The 19660-nt window shown below is 47.7% G+C and overlaps 1 protein-coding gene across 2 annotated transcripts in view; it reads left to right on the top strand.

The window, feature by feature from the left end:
- The window catches only part of PlexA (plexin A), a 350566-nt gene that overhangs the window by 129304 nt on the left and 201602 nt on the right, over window positions 1–19660 (top strand). The window contains exon 4 of one of the 2 annotated variants that reach the window (XM_075696437.1): window positions 14714–14782. The exons of the other annotated variant lie outside the window; for it this stretch is intronic. The gene's annotated coding sequence lies outside the window, so the exon portion shown is untranslated. The remainder of the gene's footprint in view (window positions 1–14713; window positions 14783–19660) is intronic. 2 annotated transcript variants of the gene reach the window in all.

The following is a 19660-nucleotide window of genomic DNA, read 5'->3' as shown; positions in this document are numbered from 1 at the left end:
TAAGAAAGTAACGCAGCTGTGCATTAGTTATTGCGGGATATGCGTGCGACGGTGTTGGGGCGATGTGCTTGCAGTGCTTGCAGCATTCATTCGAGAAGTGCGCGCAGCGCGCCGCTCGTCTTTTGTCACAGGAGGAACTGCGTGCGCGCGTACAACTGCAGCTCTAAGCCCCGCGGCGTTTCCCGTGTAATGTTCCAGCTCCAGGCGTTCCTCCTATGCGGATATTTCTGCGACCTTTGCACTCTCAAATGCGACCATTACCGCGCCGTGCTCTGTTTGAGGCGCGTGCTTTGAAAGAGGCCAAGGACTCCCTCGAATGGCTCTGCATGCAGCGCGTGATGCATTCCCCGTTCGCGCAGCGAAGAAAGGGCCGGCCGGCGCGACATAAGACGAAACAAAATGACCCTCTCGGTTTTTTTTTCCCTTCTTTTTTGCGTTTCGGTGACCATTGACCGTCTGTGTGTTTACTCGGGACTGCTCCCTTATGAAAATGGTTATGCCCTTTATGTTTACTGTATGTTTCCCGCAGTTCACATGAGGAAATGTCCTTTATGTTTCCTCCATGTTGAAATTTGGCCACTGCTTTTATGTTTCCTTCGTGTGTCCTCCCTTTATGTATCCCTTATGTTACCGTACTTTATGTTTCCTCCATGTTGAAATTTGGCCACTGCTTTTACGTTTCCTTCATGTGTCCTCCCTTTATGTATCCCTTATGTTACCGTACTTTATGTTTCCTCCATGTTGAAATTTGGCCACTGCTTTTATGTTTCCTTCGTGTGTCCTACATTTATGCATCCTTTGTGTGGCCGCAGTGATGAAATCCTGTATTTTACGTAGACATGCATAGATGAAGAGTTCCGTGTGCACATTTTATTTTTATAAACATTTCCTGAGTTAGAAAGTTTTGCATTGGTTTTCATTGTAAGGTTACTGTTCCCTACATGATGCAGCGCACGGATTGAAACTCTGCTATGGCACAGAAATTCATGCCAATTTGTTCGAAAATTACAAAGTAATTAGACTTCATTGATTATTTCAGTATAACACTTGGAGTGCCATGTGTACGTTCCTCACTGCAGTGCTGCTGTTCTAGTTATGTCTTTGTGACTAATATAAAATGTAACGTTTGGATAGAAAGATCAGGTTGGATCAGTGCTCGCACTTTTAAAAGAAAGTTTTGACTATACTTTGCAAAGGTTTGTCTGAAACTACGAACAGTTTATTCGACTATCTGGATGTTACTGCAATTTGCCACGTCTGCTCACAGCAGACCTCTGGAATGTGGTGCTTGGGACCTGAAAAACAAAACAAAAGCCAATCTTTTTCACTCATTCAAAAATATTCATATAAGCAAGAACAGCCTGGCCTGTATGCACACAGCTAAGAAACGTGGAGCAGTCAAAAACAGCTCATAAAAACATCAGGGCAACACAGAAGCTTTTAACTAATTGTTGTTTGAAACAGACTGATCTGCCAGTCCACTCAGGTATTAAACTGCTCACAAATTCTTTTAAACATTTCTGCAGCAGCTGCTAAGTAGTACATGACATTTAGGAGTAGGCAACTGGCCAACAAATCTTTGTGTGCCTGCTTGTACAGATGTCTCGTAGTTATATCTCAAGTGGTTACACTGTTATATGGTAAAATTCAGGCGGGAATAAAACCACCAGCAAACATCAGACTACCTGGGAAATTATCACCAAAACTCAAATATCTAGTAAATCAAACGAACAATCGATTACGAAGGGTCTAAAACCTAGGCCGCGATTTTGTAGCGATCCCTTTTCCGATGCTACTCCTTTTGCTCATTGATCTGACCGACATTCGGCTATCGTTATTAACTAGAACAGCCAGCCATAGAAGGTGGGTTATAAGAGTGGCAAACATCGAGCGGAAAGCATCGCAAGAAAATCGCATCCCTTATTAGGCAGTGCTACAAGCCACTGTCTTTAACAATCGCAGGCACTGACGTCCTGTTCTTCGGATAAAATATTAATGAAAACGAGCGTCTGATTGACATGCCTCGATTAAAAAGAAATTTCGCTGTTGTTATGTCGGTCTATATTTGCCCTGCAATATAAAAGACAAATACGCGAGCACGTCGAACACAAACAATGCAGACAAGTTCTCGCGAAGCTGGACTTCAAACTGAACACTATCAATAAAGTAATCTTCACAGAAGCTAATATCTGTTCAAGTGTCAAACATCGCAGTCGTGTGCCAACTCGAGATGCCCGTGACACATCGACATGTATTACACACGTAACTTGCGGAAATTCATACCTACGGAAGCATTTCTTGCCGGGAAACTACCGAGAAAACAGTAACTTTCAGCGTTTACGTAAATATTTGCCCATTAAGTCCCAACGATCAGCGGTGGTAGCACATCACTCCATAAAGCAAGTAAGCGGTAAGAAATAATACATTTCACGGAAAGTCCCCTCGTGAAACGCTTTGCTAAATGTGCAGAGCAACATGGTCAACATACGCTCAGAACGTGTTCTGTTGTCGTTCCACAAAGCTTACTACATGAACCAGAAGTTGCGAGAATGCGCGCAAGCATCAGACCTGCTTACCTTCAATGTGGTCGGCAAACGGCGCCTTCGTCTCGCAGGCACCACGCGACGACGCTCTTTCCGGCGCGAACACTGTCGAATTGCCGATGAACACCCGCGCACGAAAGCACAACTTTCAACAAATTCTTCCACGCACCATAATTCGAAGCCACAGTACCAGGTATTCCACGAGCGAACGCGGACAGGCGAGAACAAAGGCAGCTCGGACGGGCGCTGTAGCACACATAAGACACTGGCGTATCACAGGAAACATAAGGCGAACTAATGGCGTTACAGGAGTCCAGAGGTTTCTTGATGGTTAATGCACACGGTACGGATCACAGTTTGTTTAGGCACTTCGAAAATATGATTAAATTACCGTGTAACTGCAACGAGCACTCTCACCGCACAGCACAACGTGGCCCAGCTAACCGTCACCGTTACACTGCGGCAGCGCCGCGCTGCGGTTAACAAGTAAATTTAGCCTCCGAGATCTGCATTTCCTTTTAGAGCGTACATGTTGAAAAAGCACGGCCTTCGAGATTTAAAAAAATCGTAGGTGGAAGGAAGGCTGGTATTTAAACACAAATTATTGAGTTTAAAGTGTCTTGGTGCGCTGCCTTGTTTTTTAAAGTATATACAGAGATTTTAGACGAACTATGCACGAACTTTTGCCGGCGGACACGAGCCAATCAGCGCGCACCATGTACAGCTCCGTCTGCTTGCCATGGCGCACGGTGTGCGGGCAGCCGCGATAGCTGTGACACCCACCGATCAGAAATTCGGAATCGCCACACATATACACGCTTCTTATGGCGCCCAGTGGCGTGTTTTTTGAGAACGTCAGGCCTTATCTTGAATAGGTGGAACCATATTTCCCGTAGCGTAAGGAATAAAGGCAACAAAATGTGGCGATAGCTGGCTTGCAGCGGCAGCGGAACTTCGGCCAACGTGAAGCAGGCGTACTGCTTGCATGCTCGCGTAATCAAATACGGCCATACCCCGCACGCAACTTTCATACTCAGCCAACTCACAATTATAAATTATTCAGTTGTACGCCCAAGCAAGCATTTTACGGGATCCGCGCTGCCCTTCTTCTACGCGTGCTAATATCGACACAGCAGTTACTCGTACTTGCGGTCAGCGCGAAAGCGACGAGAACAGCTACTTAAATGGTTGTATAATCATATACGCTCACTAGCAAAGCGGCAGATTGGCCGCGGAGGCGTCCGCCTCTATTGCGGTTCATGTAGCGCAAGCCATCGAACACTGCGCGTCGTGCCACCGCGTCTCCAGCCGCCGCGCAATTGTTATTTGTCGTGAGGGATTATTCGCTGCATGAGGCTTTGATGTACGCATGTAGTGTTGATGGCGCGTGGTGATCAATACGGCCAAGATAGCTAGGGAGGGGGACGCAGGTGCACCCCCCCCCCATTTTTTTTTACTTTGATACGCCAGTAGTTAAAGTTAATACATCGTTCAGGTAGACGATCTATCTGTAGCATGTGTAAAAAGATAATCACTATATATAAGCGCACTCTATCTTACCTGGATGTGCACTCGAGGGAGTACACAGCCAGGTAACATAGAGTGCCCACACAGGTAACATAGTGCTCATATATATATATATATATATATATATATATATATAAATTAAGTAGATTATTTCCCAAACTGGAGGCGAAGCGGAGCATCTGAAAGACGCCTGCTATGAGAACCGTCTTAAACACTCAATCAACTATATTTTATAGCCTAGCTGGCGCACAACTTTCATGAAATTCTTGCATATTAGGTTAAATACTGCAGATTTCTACATATGGCTTGCTACTGGAGAATAGCAGGTTGAAAAAGTAAGAAATACTTTATCTATTAAGAGAATGCATGGCATAAATCATTATATACACCATCCTATTTCATTGCATGCTCGATTTTCCGCACAATATAGCCACAATTAGTGCCGGTCGGCATGTCTAGTGCGAGGGGTGCAAGCAGTGCCTTTTGCTTGAATCTGCCAGTGACTAACATACAGTACAGATAGCTCTAACTGTACTATTCGCAAAAGATGCTTACTGCGCACATTCTGTTACCTACATGTGCACTCAAGTGCACATGTAGGCAACATATAAAGAGTGCATACACCATATATAGATTAATGCTCTATGTTACCTACGTGTGCACTCAAGTGCACATGTAGGTAACATATAAAGAGTGCATGCACCATATATACATTAATGCTCTATGTTACCTACGTGTGCACTGAAGTGCACACCTAGGTAACATCCCGCCGTAAACACAAAGGGCACATACTACAATAATTATAATAAGGGTTGTTTTCTTCGGGCAAAGGAAAGGATAAGTCAAGATTTAGTACTTACAATGACTCTGCAGAGTGTATCAACGGCTGTCACAAAGTACAGATATATCTGCCTGTATTATATGTACAGACAGTTGTTATGTGCACTCTATGTCACCTACATGTGCACTCAAGTGTACACGCAGGTAACACATAGTACACACCCAGTTAACATCCTGCCGTAAACATAAAGGACACATCCTAGAGGCATAATAAAGGTCGCTTCCTCGAGGTATACGTTAGGATGAGTAAACATGTGGTACACACAAAGTTGGCGTCCCGGAGGTCACACAAAGGACAAGGAATCATAAAGGTCACATAGGGTACAAGAAGGAAACATAAAGGAAACATAAAGGCAATGACCATTTTCATAGGGGCTCGTAACGTCCCGTCCCCCCTCACCTCACTCTAGCCCACTTCCCTTTTTCTTCATTCTTCTTCCCCCCTCATATTTTTTTTTATTTATTCCAGCGGATAGGCTGTAAAAGGTAGCAGCAGCATGGGTCGGTATTTTTGCCACTCCGAGAAGGGTTCTGCAGGGAATTGCTGACGTTGATGGTTCTGACCCGCGTCCACGCTATATAGTTTAAACTACGCCCTGCAGTGGCCGTCTGGTATTTTTTCTCTCTATGAGGACCACGCCTCCGTCTGAAGCATTGCGCTTCCCCTAGTGGTTTTGGATGCTGGCGTTTGGAAGACTGTATAAGCTTCCAATGACCTTGCGACATCGTCGGTCCAAGGAGGTAAACGTGCCTAGCTGATTGTGCACGGTACCATTATTGTCCTTTCTTGCCTCTATAATACATCCGTTTATCTTATTATACTCGGCGAAGAAGAAATCACGTGGGCGGGCTCTAAGCGATCTACCGCCGAAGCTGCCTTGCTTGCCAAAAGGCTTCTGGCAGCAGTGTAATGCGCAAAAAAAAAAAGAAAAAGAAAGAGAGCTGTTAGGTTGGTTCTTGCTTAGAGATTTCAGCTATCGGCTGCTTCGCGGCGTCTGTGACAAAGTGCGTTAAGTTACGCTATAGCAATGAGATGCCGTGCGTTCGAATGTAACTTGGCAGGGCAACCTGGACGCGTCAAGCAAATCAGTACCCTCCAAATTTTACTGTCGACTTGGACAGAATGTGCGTTAATCCCTAAAAGCGCGTCCTTGTAAGAGTCGCTGACAAGCGCAGTGTTTCTGCTGCCTTGAACTGCAAGCCACGTAGAGCGAGGTCGTCTTTTCGTTGCAGAATGCAGCTGGAGCTTCAGCACTTCGTTGATCTTTGGCGTCCTTATATTCTTATTCCACCAGTGTATGGGGTATATCAAACCGGACGCTCGTCTGATTGCAAACCCGCTCCATTTGCACGTGCTCTCTCGCTCTTTCTCTCTCAAGATGTATCATTGGTCACATTGTTGCGGTACTGAAGACGACGATGGCATTTCGTCTCTTTATGAAAATATATGCGGAACCTCACGCCGATGACGACGACGCCAATAATTCTCCCAGCGTGTCCATACAATTGCCATCGCAGTAAAACAACCTGTTCGACATCTTGTGTGTCGTTCTACTCTTACCACTGGTGTATGGGGCATAGCAAACCGGACGCTCAGCGCACGCACGCACGCCTAGCTGCCCCCCCCCCCCCCCCCCCCCACACACACACACTCGAGATTTGCGCGCTCCGCGAGCCGCACCCGAGGAGGTTCGCGCGTCTCGTGACGGCCCCAAACGCCGCGCGGTGCGTATGCGGGCAGCCTCGTATATATGTGGCGCGCCTCCACCCGCTTCTATGTAGCCTTCCTCACATTGCGGGCGCGCGATTTCACGGACCGCTGCATGCATGCGCGCGGCGGCTCTCGATGAGTGCGTAAATCGCGCTACCCCGCGAGTGTATACTATATACGCTCCTCGCATCTCGCGCGGCCGGCGACGTCGGCGACGGCGCGCGCGGTGCCGCATCGGACGATTCGCGAGGGACCTGCCACCGAGTTGGACCCCGTCATTATAAACGGGGATAGTAACCCACGTCGCTGTTTTCTTCCTATCTTTTTTTCTCGACCGCTGTATACTCTATGTGATGAGTGCAACGCATTCGCACCGCCCACCGTGTGCGAGAGCGCAGTTGCTGCTGCTGCTGCATGCCGGTGATGAGGATTGTGTGCCGGCCTGATGTTGTGGGGGAGGCAGGGTCCATCTTGGCCAGCCTTCTCGTTATAGCGCGCTGGCTGGCCTACTTTCGCTGTCGATGCTCGCCTCGTGCGCGCACCTATGTGGCGTTTGGCCGCGCGCTATGGATGCCGCGGACGAGTTCCAAGGTGCCTGTGTATACACACTTACCTGCATGTGCCCGCCTGCGCGTTCGTCTTTCTTCGCCGCAGCTCTTCCTCGTTTCTTCTCGCCTGCTGATTTTCTCATTATACGCACGCGACGGTGTGTAAACGCCTGTTCGCGCGCTTTGTTTTAGGCGCGCGTTGGTATATACACATGATTGCACGCCTGCGCACGCGTATACTGCGCTCGCTTCTTGGATGCTTCTACGAATAAACAGCGGCCGGGTCGTTTGTCTTCGTGTCGTGAGCTCACTTACACTTAAAGCCGGTCCGTTGCAGTTCGTTACCGAAACTGTTTCTTCTTAATTCTGCCTGCTCCACAGTCCGTCTAGCTACACGCCCTGTGTAGCTAACCGGTCCTGCACATGCCGTGCCATTGTTCGGTGACCGTGAATTTGCACTAAGCGACGACAGGTACGAGGCGCATACGCCCTGTTGTCGAGGAAGTCGAATCCTGGACTCAGCTGTATGTATATAGCTGCTCATATAGCAGCAAGTAAGTGTCTGCAGGATGAAGACGGTCGTCGCTGCCCGCGAGGCTTTTGTCTGCTCTATTGTGAGATACCACCTGATGAGGATCCAGACACCTCGCGGAGCCAGTTTTCTTTTTTTTTTTTTTTCCATACGTGGTTTCATCGAGCTTTTTGCCATTTTCGCGGGAAACTGTGCGAACAGGCAAAGAACCAAACCTCGGAGTCAACTGAGAGCTTCGTCAATGTGCCGTACTGGAAATGGCGCAAAACAGATGGATGACAGAGCAGACGACACAAGCTCCGTGTCGCCACTTCACTCGTACGTGTATTGTGCTGTTTTCAGTATCGAACGTAACTAGCAACGGCAGGCCAGAACCAGTGAGTGAATTCTCAACTTTTGACAAGATTACTTTCTGTGTGGACAAGATTACTCTTGCGTGTATTGCGTCTACAGTGCGCATCCGCACATTGGACAACGCGTACATAGTAGCTCCTTGTACCATAACATAATCACCCGCCACTATACCTTTCCCTGCATTTCCCATTTCTCGTTTCCCCAGTGAAGAGTAGCAGGCTAGAGACACGCTTTTCATGCCGACCTCTCCTCCTTTCTCTTCATGAAGATCTACTCCTCCTCAACTAAGCCGCAGCCAAGTCGTAGCCATATTTATAGAGTATGATCGATATGAAGGATATGATATGATATGAAGCGTATGCCGCTTTTGTTGTAGCGCGCACGTGACCACTCGGTGGTCATGCAGTGGGCACTTCTCTTTGGTGGGCTCGCGAGTTTGCCGTGTTCCCATAATTGGGTGACCCGGGAAGCGCGCGCACGGCGCCAGCTGTACACTCTAAGAAGAAAAGGAGGAAATGGGGTATTGAGGTTACTCCTTTTGGGGAGCAACTGATCTGCCACAACCATTCCTCCCTTTAGGGGGTAAGTGCGAGGGGATGAACTGTTACTCCCCATGCCGTTACTCCTCTGAGGACTAACAGTTGCTCTTTTCCGATGCTCCTCAAGGGAGTAACGGCCATTATTTCCGATGCTCCGCAAAGGTGGAATTAATGAAATTAGGCATTTATACGCTAATAAAAAAGATCACTGAGCTAAAAAAAAAACAAAAAAAACGTGCCCGAAAGTAGGATTCGAACTCACGTCGTCGGGCTCACAAGTCAGCTACTCTAACCACTGCACCACGGTAGATTTTTTTTTTCTCTTTATTGCATGGGATTATCGTTACTGTCAAACCGATGCAGTTACATTACATACGATCATACAAGAGAAACAAATTCACAGAAAGTATACAGTCCAATGACAGTTCAAAATTCTGGTAAACAAACACAAGCGTCCAGACGCGAAATCCATTCAGGGACGGGATCATATGTAGCCACTACACTCCGGACTTGAGCAGTCTCTTCGCGGAAGATAGACCTTGTCGAGCGAGGTGGCTCGGCATGTCTGTCGATCATTCGACTTCTCCATAATGAATAAAGTCCTAATAACATAAACAAATCATATGGTGTATTACTGGCTGTGTTTTTGAAAGGAAGGAACCGGATACCATAACATGTGAGAGGAAAGTCTTTTTTGATAGTTCTTTGTAAAATGTCCCAAAAAAGAAATGCGTCACGACAAAGTATAAAGCAATGTTCTATTGTCTCGGGTTGATTGCAAAGCCTACAATTTGTATTCCAGGGTACATACAGTCCTTTTTCCTGAAGCCACGTTTTAACTGGCAGTGTGGAGGTGTGCAGCTTAAAGAAAAACGTTTTCGCTGCTGGCGCAATGCACATTCTACGGACACGGCAAAGAACATCTTGACCAAATAGACAGATACGGCTTTCGGTACAGAGGTTCAGGGAAAAGGTTATCTATAAGTGCTGCATTTAGCGACGTGCGATTAACGGTAAACAAATATTCAAGGTTGAATCTGGCTTTTAAGAATGAAATAGTGTCGACAAGTTCCTTTAAGAAGCCCCATAACGGTAGTTCTTGAGCAAAGTTTGTCGTGACAAAAAGAAAAGGGACGTGTGACGCAAGACGTGCTCGATTAACTGCGAGAAGGAATGGATGACGGACATTTTTAAGGTAAAATAAGCGCATGACCAATTGTCGCACAAACAAATGCACAAGACCCAGGCCGCCCTTTTCAAGCGGGAGAAAAAGGTTGTCCCTTCTCATGGCTTCCCATGATGAATGCCAAATAAAACATGCAAATATTCTATGAAATGCCTGGACATGGACACGTGAGCAGTGCAAGACCTGCAGAACATAAAGAAGCTTAGAAGCGAGAAATGTATTGCATGCCTTAGCTCTCGCAAAAATGGAGAGATCACGTCCTTGCCAGGTTGTCACCTTTCGACGGATAGTGGTTACCGTGGACGCCCAATGAGGTCCACTATTACGGAAGTTATCGAGAGGTACTCCAAGATATCGCAACGGAGACTGATTCCAATGAATATTCGCGAATGCAGAGGGAGTGAGCGCCCACATGCCTAGCCAAAAGCCTCTACTTTTATCAAAATTTACAGTAGCTCCTGCAGTCTCACAGAAACGCAGGTAGATTGGTTGACCGGGGTAGGAAATTGAGACAGGTTAAGCATCGGCACGCAGGTGCGGCAATGTACAAGCGATTCGGCATTTTGTGTATCCTGTGCGGGGAGAGTGTAACGTTGAGTGTACTTGCAACCATAAGCGAGTGCGAAAAGAAATCTACCCGAGTATTCTTAGGGGGCCTAAAACTGAGGCACTACGCGATGTAAACGTGTAGCGAGCTCAAAAGGGGCACATAAGACGACAGAGACGGACAATTGCTCTGTCGCTTAGTGTGTCCCGTTTGAGCTACACATCGCTTCAGTTGAGTTCGTAATCTCCTTGGAACGGAATGAACTTAGGTACTATTGACCAGCAAAATCTGGCAGTCTATCAATGACTTGCGCGTTTAATGTGTATCGCTCACTCATGGTGCGCGCATTAAGGGCATGGCTCTTCACATTCCAACTTTATATTGCACGCAATTTTCTCACGAAGAGGCAAAGTGCTGCTCTGTATGTAGTTCAATAAACAGTGCACGAACTTCGAACTATTCACGATTTATAGACAATACAGTTTTTGCCGCATCACTCCACGACGCGGACGGAAACAGCGGAGCACATGGGGAGTAACTGTTGCCGTTCGTCCTCCCGTTGCTCTCTTTCCGACCAGGGACTAAACACTTACTCTCCAAAATTTGCACACGGCACGCACATCCATGCAGTTACTCCCTTGAGGGACGAAAGCGCCCTTTTTAGGACTAACTGCTCAGTTACTCCCGTTTTCCCCGGAATACTTCTTAGAGTGTACGTATAGTTCCATGCCTTTCGCAACTATAGAGAAATTCGCGCCGACAGATGTACGTGAGTGAGCCGTCTTCCGCAAAGCGGAAATCTCACCGCGCTGCGCTGTTAGGCGTCGTAACTCGCGGTGCCCCTGCTATGCCCTTCGCACCCTTATTCGTAGGCCCCGTGGCACACCTGCGAACACGCACAACTGACGTCGGTTTATTACGCTTCCGCGTCGGATCTATGAGCTACGCAACGTTCTGCTCGTTGCTTGTTTTTTCTTTTCATCTTTATTTCTTTCTTTCTTTCTTTCTTTCTTTCTTTCTTTCTTTCTTTCTTTCTTTCTTTCTTTCTTTCTTTTTTAATCGCACAATGCTTGAACATCAAGCATTGGGCGGTGCGTATAAACGCGCCTTTGTGATCCGCTCCGCTATTTGCGGTCGCGCATTGAGCTTCGCGTGCGATACGAAGTAATGTGCGCGCTGCCGCGGCGTCGCCGTTTATAGTCTTCCGCCTCGTGTCGGAACTATGTTCTTTCTTTTTTTCGCTTAGCCGCAGATAGCACCTATTCTGTATACTTGCGTTTCTACATAGTCGAGCTCTCGGCGATCTCCCCGCGAATAAGGCCTTTCCCTGTGCTTTCTTTTTCTTTCGTCGAGCCGTCGACAATGGGTGTTTATTGGAGCCCGTTTGCGGCGCCTCTGCCGACCACAGTGCTCGCGGCGATGATGAACGCGCCCTGCCCAGCCATTGGGTCAACTCGTTGGTTGATATGTGAGTGTCGCTCACGGAAGAAGCGTGCGCGCGGCCAGATGAGGGATCACCTCGGCGATAACCCGACCCGGCTCTCGATCTCGCGCCCCGATCGGTCTGTCGTGAGTGTAGCTGTGGTCGGCCTTTGCCGCCGCGCTCGCGTCTTGCGAGGAGCAAACGAGGGCGGCGCGAATTGAGCGGGCGCTTATGCACTATCCTGGGAACCGCGGGGCAATTGCTTCAGTCGAGAATGCGCGATAGAAATTCGATCGACGGCGCGATTGGCTGACTGAATGATGAAAAGACAAAAGGGCGCGCGTGCTACCATCCGTGTGCCTGTAGTTGTAGTTTTGCCTTTGGAGCCACGGGCAACGCAAAACGTCAACCTTCAGGCTACGGGTGCCGCAGCAGGCCACACCGTATTGACGTAGATCTCAGTCACTCCGCAAGCGAGCTATGGATATATGTTTATACATAGTCGCTATGTTGTACATCTGTGAATAGTTATGGTTTACCCTATCCTCTTTCCTTTTCAATTTAACCCCCCCCCCTCCTTGCACTGCTGACCACTCTTCAGGTGTCGGCAGACTGCGCTAAACAGATACTGCAGTCGTCAGCAGTTTTCCTTCCATTCCTTTTCCTCTATTTATCTATCTATCTGTTTACTTAAAGAACCAGTTACTTTGTACTACTTAGCTCTGACCCTCGCACCTGGCCATGCTATCTTCGTCCAAAGTGGGCTTAACAAAGCTGAAGTAGAGATGACCCTGTATGGTTTGTAAGTGGAGCGAGAGCGTCGATCTATCGGTGTCAGCGTTAACATAATTGCGCCGCTTACTCTTTAGAACTTGCTACAGGTGTTGAAGTTCTTGCAGCCGAGCAGGATGACTAACTTGCGGCATCCTATCGGTGTTACTGTGAACCTATAAAAAGGAAATAACGAAGGAACAGCTGACAATGACGAATATTTTTCGGCATTATAGCTTCGCACAGTTGACAAAGCCGGTCGGGGAACTGTACGTGCGCTCTCTATTCGCATTTCTTTTTTTTTTTTTTTTTGTGCGTCGTTATGTCACGGAATGCGAATGCGTGCTGCAGTGCCCTCGGCCCGAGTTTTATTATACGATGTCCCGAGACAAAATAACGGCAGCTAGGTCCGTGGTGTCTGCCCGTCAGATTCTGCAGGGTCGCTGTGCTGCAAAACCTTCCACTAAGTTCGGGGAAGATACGACAGGAGCTTTAATCACCACACCATCTCCTCATTATCGTTGACCCGTGGCAAATTTTCTTTGTGTTGTAATCTCTCGTAGCTTCAGGAGGCTATTTGCTTTGCTTTGTTTGCTCTGATCGAAAACGATATTTCGTGACACCTTGTTAAATGTGTGTGTATTTTTATAAATTCTTAATCGTCTTAAATACTACTTCAAGTGCGAAAGTGCTTCGCGATAATTCGCCATTGGCTAAAACCGCAGTGCAAGTATAGTGCAGGCGGTGGATGCAATGTTGGCTTCTCTTCATTAGCCTCCATCATTATTATCGCGACTGTGTGTCACATCATGCATTTTCCTGCCGTCATCTTTTCCTCTTCTATTCCTTGTCTGTCCCATTTACCTCTTCCCTCTTGTCAGAAGCATGAGCTTCAGGCTGACCTTTGTGTATTTCCAGCAGGAGAAGCGTGTTTCTCTCCTCTGATATATTTTTGCCTATACTTATATCTTACGCTGACTTCAACTCCTCACGCAGGTTTAAAGAGTACAAAACCCGCAAGTGCGTTTCTCCACACATTTGGGCGGGCTTAACCAAGATGGCGTACTTCGGTCTAGAGTCGTAATTAAGTTGTCAACGTGCGGACTTGGTGACGTCATTTCTGCGGCAGCCTTCCATTCCCCGCACCGTTCGAGCTCTCAGAATGCGTGTCTCAGCTTTAACAGTGCCACCTAGTGGAAGCTTGGCCCTCTTGGTCAGGGCAAGTCATATGTGTGGGAAAGCCAACTTACGGAATTGTGCTTATCTTTCGTTGGCTTTAACTAACTTTAACCTCATTTCCGCAAGTCTTCCTACTGCCCAATGCGGGGCAAACGTGGTCGCTCGAAAATAGATTTAAATTTGCATCTAACGGTTTCTGTCTAACGAAGGATCTGCAAGCAGAGTACTGTTTCCTTTTTTTTTAATTGGAAAGCTTTGTAACCACCGTCCGAGCCACGTTTTGCACTTTCTTTTAGAGCTGTGCACGGGCCACAATTCAGAGCCCGCGGCAGGCCCTGGGCCTACACTACCACAGGCGGCCCGGTCCGGCCCGACGCTAAAGAAGCCTGAGTTCGCCCGGCCCGGCTCGGCCTTAGGCCGGGTTAAGGCCCCGGCCCGACCTGCAAGAAGGCGACGCCGACACAAAAAGAAACAATATCAGGAAAATCAGTTTACTTAAATGACCGTATAATGCTGAACTCTTGCATTCCATATGACAATATCGTGGATATATACAGATGCAGCGCGCGCACAGAATTGTTATTCTAAGCTATCGCGCAAAAACAACAAGTTGTCCATGCATTGATGAAGGGTTAAGGCAAGTGCGGCGCTCCTGCATTATGAATCCGGCAGCGCTGAAGTTTCGTTCACTGCTTGAATTGGTGGCCGGAATGGCTAATAGCCTCTTAGCAAGAAGAGCAAGTTTTGGGTACGTGGCTTCCTTGGCCCGGGCCCGGCCCAATCCCGAGTAAGAGAATCTCCAAATGGCCCGAGCCCGGCCCGTGGGCCGGGTCCGGGCTTCCGGGCCGGCCCGAGCCCGTGCACAGCTCTACTTTCTTTAGAGCTCGCTGCAGTGCAGCGTGCGATCGCTATGTTGCGTTTGCGGGCCGTGCTTTTGTTGCTTCTCCTGCTCTTGGTCGCGTGTCCCACGTGCTCATCGTTATCTCATTTTCTCGCCGTCTCTCTTGGTGCAGAGAGGGAGGGCCTACGGAGGACCCCGGGCCGCGGCACTTTCCTGGGAGGGGTGGGAACCCTGCAAGCAGGTAAGCAAACAGTGCATCGTGACCTTCCATTTAGAGCAGCCAAGTTTATCTGCACGCACTTTGCTTCACAATTACGTAGCGTGCACGGAGCGGAGAAGACCTCAATTCACTGGCGCCAACCAACTGGCAGCGCGTTTGTGTAAATAGCGGGTGTGCCCTCACGCGGGAGCGTCGTTTACTCACTGCCAACCGTATAGTTGGAAGTTTTGGGCGTATACCTGAAGAGAAGAATCTAGCTGGTGTAGTCAGCTAATATTTGCATGTTTAAATGAGCGCACGCATTGAAAAAGAAAAAAAAAAGAGAGAGATAGGAAGAAGCAGAAGAAGAGCGACAAATAATAGCCGCTTCTCGCAACGTAAGTTTACTAGTAGCAGACACCACTGTATCGTTCCGGTTGGGCATTTCCGGTTCGTTCAGCACATTGTTGTTGCTTCTTTATCTGGTTTTTGTTTCTTGTATGAATAAATTTTGGTTGCGAGTAGCGCCAGTGCCGTGCCTTTCTTTCCGTATTCGTTCGAAATGTGCGCGTTTACTTGCAAAAGAAAAAAAAAAGGAAAAAAATTGCTCGCGCACTCAGCATTGAATTTGCGCGTTAAAGAACGCCCGGTGGTCAAAATTTAACCGCAGTCTTCCACTACAACGTGCTTCATAATCAGATCGTGGTTTGCGCACGTCTAACCGAAACATCTTTTTTTTCTAGCATTTATTTATTACACGCTGAACGAACAAGCAGTCTTCGTATAAGCTTCCATCCCAGCGTCATGCCCGTTTATTATGAAGTGGAGTGGCACATGGCGTGATTTCGAAGTCGCCCTTGCTGGCGCAGCGTTGCGATATATATATAACGGCTTCCCGTCGTTCTCCCTGCACGTGACCCATCTTTGGTGCGCTCGCTGTCGCATAATGTAATGACCTAGTACCGACCGTCGCGTCGTGCACTGGCGTCCGGCTTCCCCTCTCTACTCTCGGGAAGGACCACAGCTTGCGCTATAGGGGGAAACCACGCGATGGATCGTCTTTTGCTATGTACAGTCGGGCATCCTTCCGATGAATGCCGGTTTGCATCAAAGTTGCGCCTCTTTAGTGCTTCCGTTGCGCGGATGGTTGTGTGACATTTGATGTTTTCGTAAACTCCTCCGTTATTTCAGTGTCAAAAGAGAATGGGCGCGCGCAGGAGAGAGGCGTTGCTTGGGGTGCCTAAAACTTACGCGCTTCGTCATGTGCATGCTCCAACTGCGTGGTTATACTGAACGTTTCGCGGCTGTTCTCGTCGCTGCAAACCCGATCATGCGTAAAGTGTATACTATAGTGTGCACTGGAGTTGTCCCAGGTTTTCTCGATTATGGGCGGCATCCAGTATAAGATAGCTGTTGGCGAGGGATCGAGGAAACCTTCGTAGTCCTGGTGCGTGGTTTTAGTTTAATCGACTTTTGGTCATAATGCGTATATGCAAAAGAAACGCGGTTCATTCAGTCGAACATATTGTTTAGGACAGATAAACGACCGCGTGTGCGTGTGTGCGTGCGTGTCAACACGCACGTACAGACATGCAGTTCACCTTGTACTTCTCGCTCTCACGTACGAAACTGCCTTCTTTTAATTTCTTTTTTACAACCATAGACGCACGCACGCATGCATGCTTATGTTTGTGGTATGTATGTTGTTTTACGCTTCAAAGCTGCAGCTAAGATATCGAGATGCGGTAGTTTAGGGTGGCAGATGCCGCAGCTGCTCAGCCATTGAGGCGGGAACATCACAGCCCCTTGCGCACGCGCATTGTCGTAGAAGACAAGGGACCAGTATTTAGTTTTTTTTTTTTTCACAGATCCTGTTTTGGGAAAAGCGGAATTTGCACAATTGACTTGGCTACGTTTCCTTCCTTCGTCGTTTGCCTTTTTCACGCTCTGCCAGCCCAATCGCTCGCTCGGCGATACGTTCCCATATTTCTAAATGCTTCGATACAAGGCTTCTCTGCTGTGGAATAAAAAAAAATAGAAAGAAAAGAAAAAAACCTTTGTATTCGCTCCACCTGTTCTCAATCGCTTCGCGGGTAGTTTCGAGGTTAAAGCAGCCGTGGCTCTTTTATTTTGTACTCAGTGCCATACAGATCTCCTGGAGCGTAGTCTTTATAATGAAGCTGTCCATGTCTGCTGCCAAATTTTTCCTTTCTTTCTTTCTTTCTTTCTTTCTTTCTTTCTTTCTTTCTTTCTTTCTTTCTTTCTTTCTTTTTCTTTCTTTCTTTCTTTCTTTCTTTTGCTTTCTTCCCCTTACCATTGTACTTCAGCTGCCAAAATTTGACTTACTGCTGGTTTAACCGTGTCGTATGTCGCGAATGAAATTGCGTGTGTTTGACTGTCTCTGCGAAGAACGGGCTTACTTTCTGAAAATGCCGAGTTGAGATTTGCGGTAGCAATGAAATTTCTCGCGTTGTGCACCTGCTCTCGCGCTTGTAGGCGGTCGACTTCCGCGCTATGCATTCAGTCGGTCTCGATTCCGCGCTTACCGCGATGGATCTGTGGCCATGGCGGCCTGCATTGCAAATCAGTTAACGCTGTTGTGCTTCTAGCTAAGCGCGACAGAAGATAACGCGACACCGTACTAGACTAGTTATGGTTAACCGCCGTGCCATTACGTACATCACCGTTTTTTGTGTTCGCCTGTACTGCGCACGTATACTGGTGAAAGCTTAGGACAATCTCGTCAGTCACGTACGCTCGAAGCGGTCTATGGCTTCGCCTATTGGCCCAACAGTTTTACGGGTGTACCATATATCTATATATATATATATATATATATATATATATATATATATATATATATATATATATATATATATATATATATATATATATAATGATAAACTGGAGCGACGCCACACATTGTCTGAGAGATACCAAATTTTCTTGCAGTAAAAAAATTCGTTCGCGTTGATGCACACAGCGAAGGACAGAAGGTGCAATGAAATTGCACGAGAATGTGAACTTTCGACTTTGCTGTGGAAGACGTTTCCAAGACGTCTCCGTGTCCTTTTATTCTTCTCTTGCCTGATCTCTCTGTCCCTTCAACTCGTTCAAGTTGGTGCAGACAACCTATACGTCAATTATACTCCAAACTACGAGACTTCGTCGCCGCGCGTAGGGCCACACGCTGCACGACTGCTTCTTCTGTTGGTTGAGGAGCATTCATGCCTGAATTTCTATTACGCGTGGCCAGATGATTATCTTTTGTTATCGCCTTATACGACCAGAATAGTGCCTGCGCGGTGTCTACTTTTCTGTCAGTCCGCTTCCACGACAGCAGATCAATTCAGCCGCCAGAGTGACAGCTCGGGGTTGGTCTATCCCTCTGACACGTCGATAAGAGGAGTGCTGTGCATAGATGGAACGGCACGGCTAAATAAATGAGGGATAAAAAAGAAAAACCCCGTTTCGACGATTTGTCGCGTCGCTCTCTTTATTCTGAGCCATCGACTGCTAACCGGCGAAAATTTGTCTTGCAAATCTTTTGTGTTTGCGTTTAAGCATTTTTCGTATATATTGAGTGCTATATGCTTTATTGTTTGCCTTGTGCATCACTGAAGCATACCCTTTGGTTCCCCTGACGGCTGGGTACCTTAGTTTGCGCGCCGCTCTCTATTTATTCTTTGCGTTCCTCTCTTTTTCTCTCTCTCCCTCTGTCATAGCACACCATCCCCGTCTCATCTGTTATTTTTCCTTAGTTGGCTGTCGTGGAAGCTCCTCTGATGTGCACACTTTCCCCGTTTCTATCGGCCCCTTTCTTTCATTCATTCTTTCTTTCTTTCTTGGCCCCGACGCTTTTACACGGCGAAGCAGTCGTCGGCTCGGCTCGTCTCGGCTTGGCTTGCTCACCCCGTCGTCGTGCGATCCGTTTGTGATCCCGAGCCCCACCAGCCCCCTCATTATCCATCCCTCGGGCGTCAAGGACTTGGGCAAGGATTGTCCGCAGGGGACCCCTCGTCGCTGGCACCACGGGGCGGGACGGGGGGCGAAACCTACCGCTCGTCTTCTGCTCGGTGTATATCCGAATACGAAGACCCTCTCCGGGCCTGTAGCCTCATCGCGCCGTTGTGCCCGTAGTGTAGCGCGTCCGAAGTGGTTCCTTCGAAAAGGGCGTTCTGTTGCCGGCGCTTCTTGGAGATTCTTATTTTGGTCCCGCTGTGACACTGCATAAGTGGTGTAGAGTCGCTGGCGGAGGTTGCCTCTTTCTTGTGCTGTTGCGATGCAACATACCGGGGATTAGAGCCAGGAGAAATCGACAGACAGTGAAGCCTCGGCAAGCGTTGGGGGAATTATTGTTATGTTTAATAGAAATGTAAAAGTAAGGTATAAAGAAACGAAAGTGTACGAATAAAAAAGAACTACTTTCTGTAGGGGGGCGGGGGCGAACCCACATCTTCATGACGCATGCGATGCTGTGGCATTCAGCTGCCATGGCATTCGTCTTCCCACCTGCTTTCTTTATTGTTTTTTTTTGTCTTTTATATGTGTACCGGATCTAGGTGGTGTGATGAACTTCAGAAGTTTGCAGGCACAAATTGGAATCGGCGCTGGACACGGGTGATTGGAGAATGCTGGGAGGGGCCTTCGTCCTGAAGTGTACATAATAGGCTGGTGATGATGATGACTATAGATGTAGCCCTGGGAGAGTTGGATAGCGCCACTCACGGCTATGTAGACAAAGGGGCTTCTATTCGGGTCGTCCCATTTATTTCATTATTGATGCTTGCGGCAACAGAAAGACGAAAGAATGGAAAGACGCAGAGGTTGACGAGCACACGAAGAAGTTCTGGTACGCGAAGCAACTTGAAAGTTTGATCTAGTTAGCATTTGTTTATTTCCACTACCTTATGAGGGGGT

This window comes from Dermacentor variabilis, chromosome 6 (genome assembly GCF_050947875.1).
Source record: "Dermacentor variabilis isolate Ectoservices chromosome 6, ASM5094787v1, whole genome shotgun sequence".
Classification (NCBI taxonomy): Eukaryota; Metazoa; Arthropoda; class Arachnida; order Ixodida; family Ixodidae; genus Dermacentor; species Dermacentor variabilis.
Note: the sequence above shows the minus strand (reverse complement) of the source record. Positions and strands in the feature narration are given on the sequence as shown.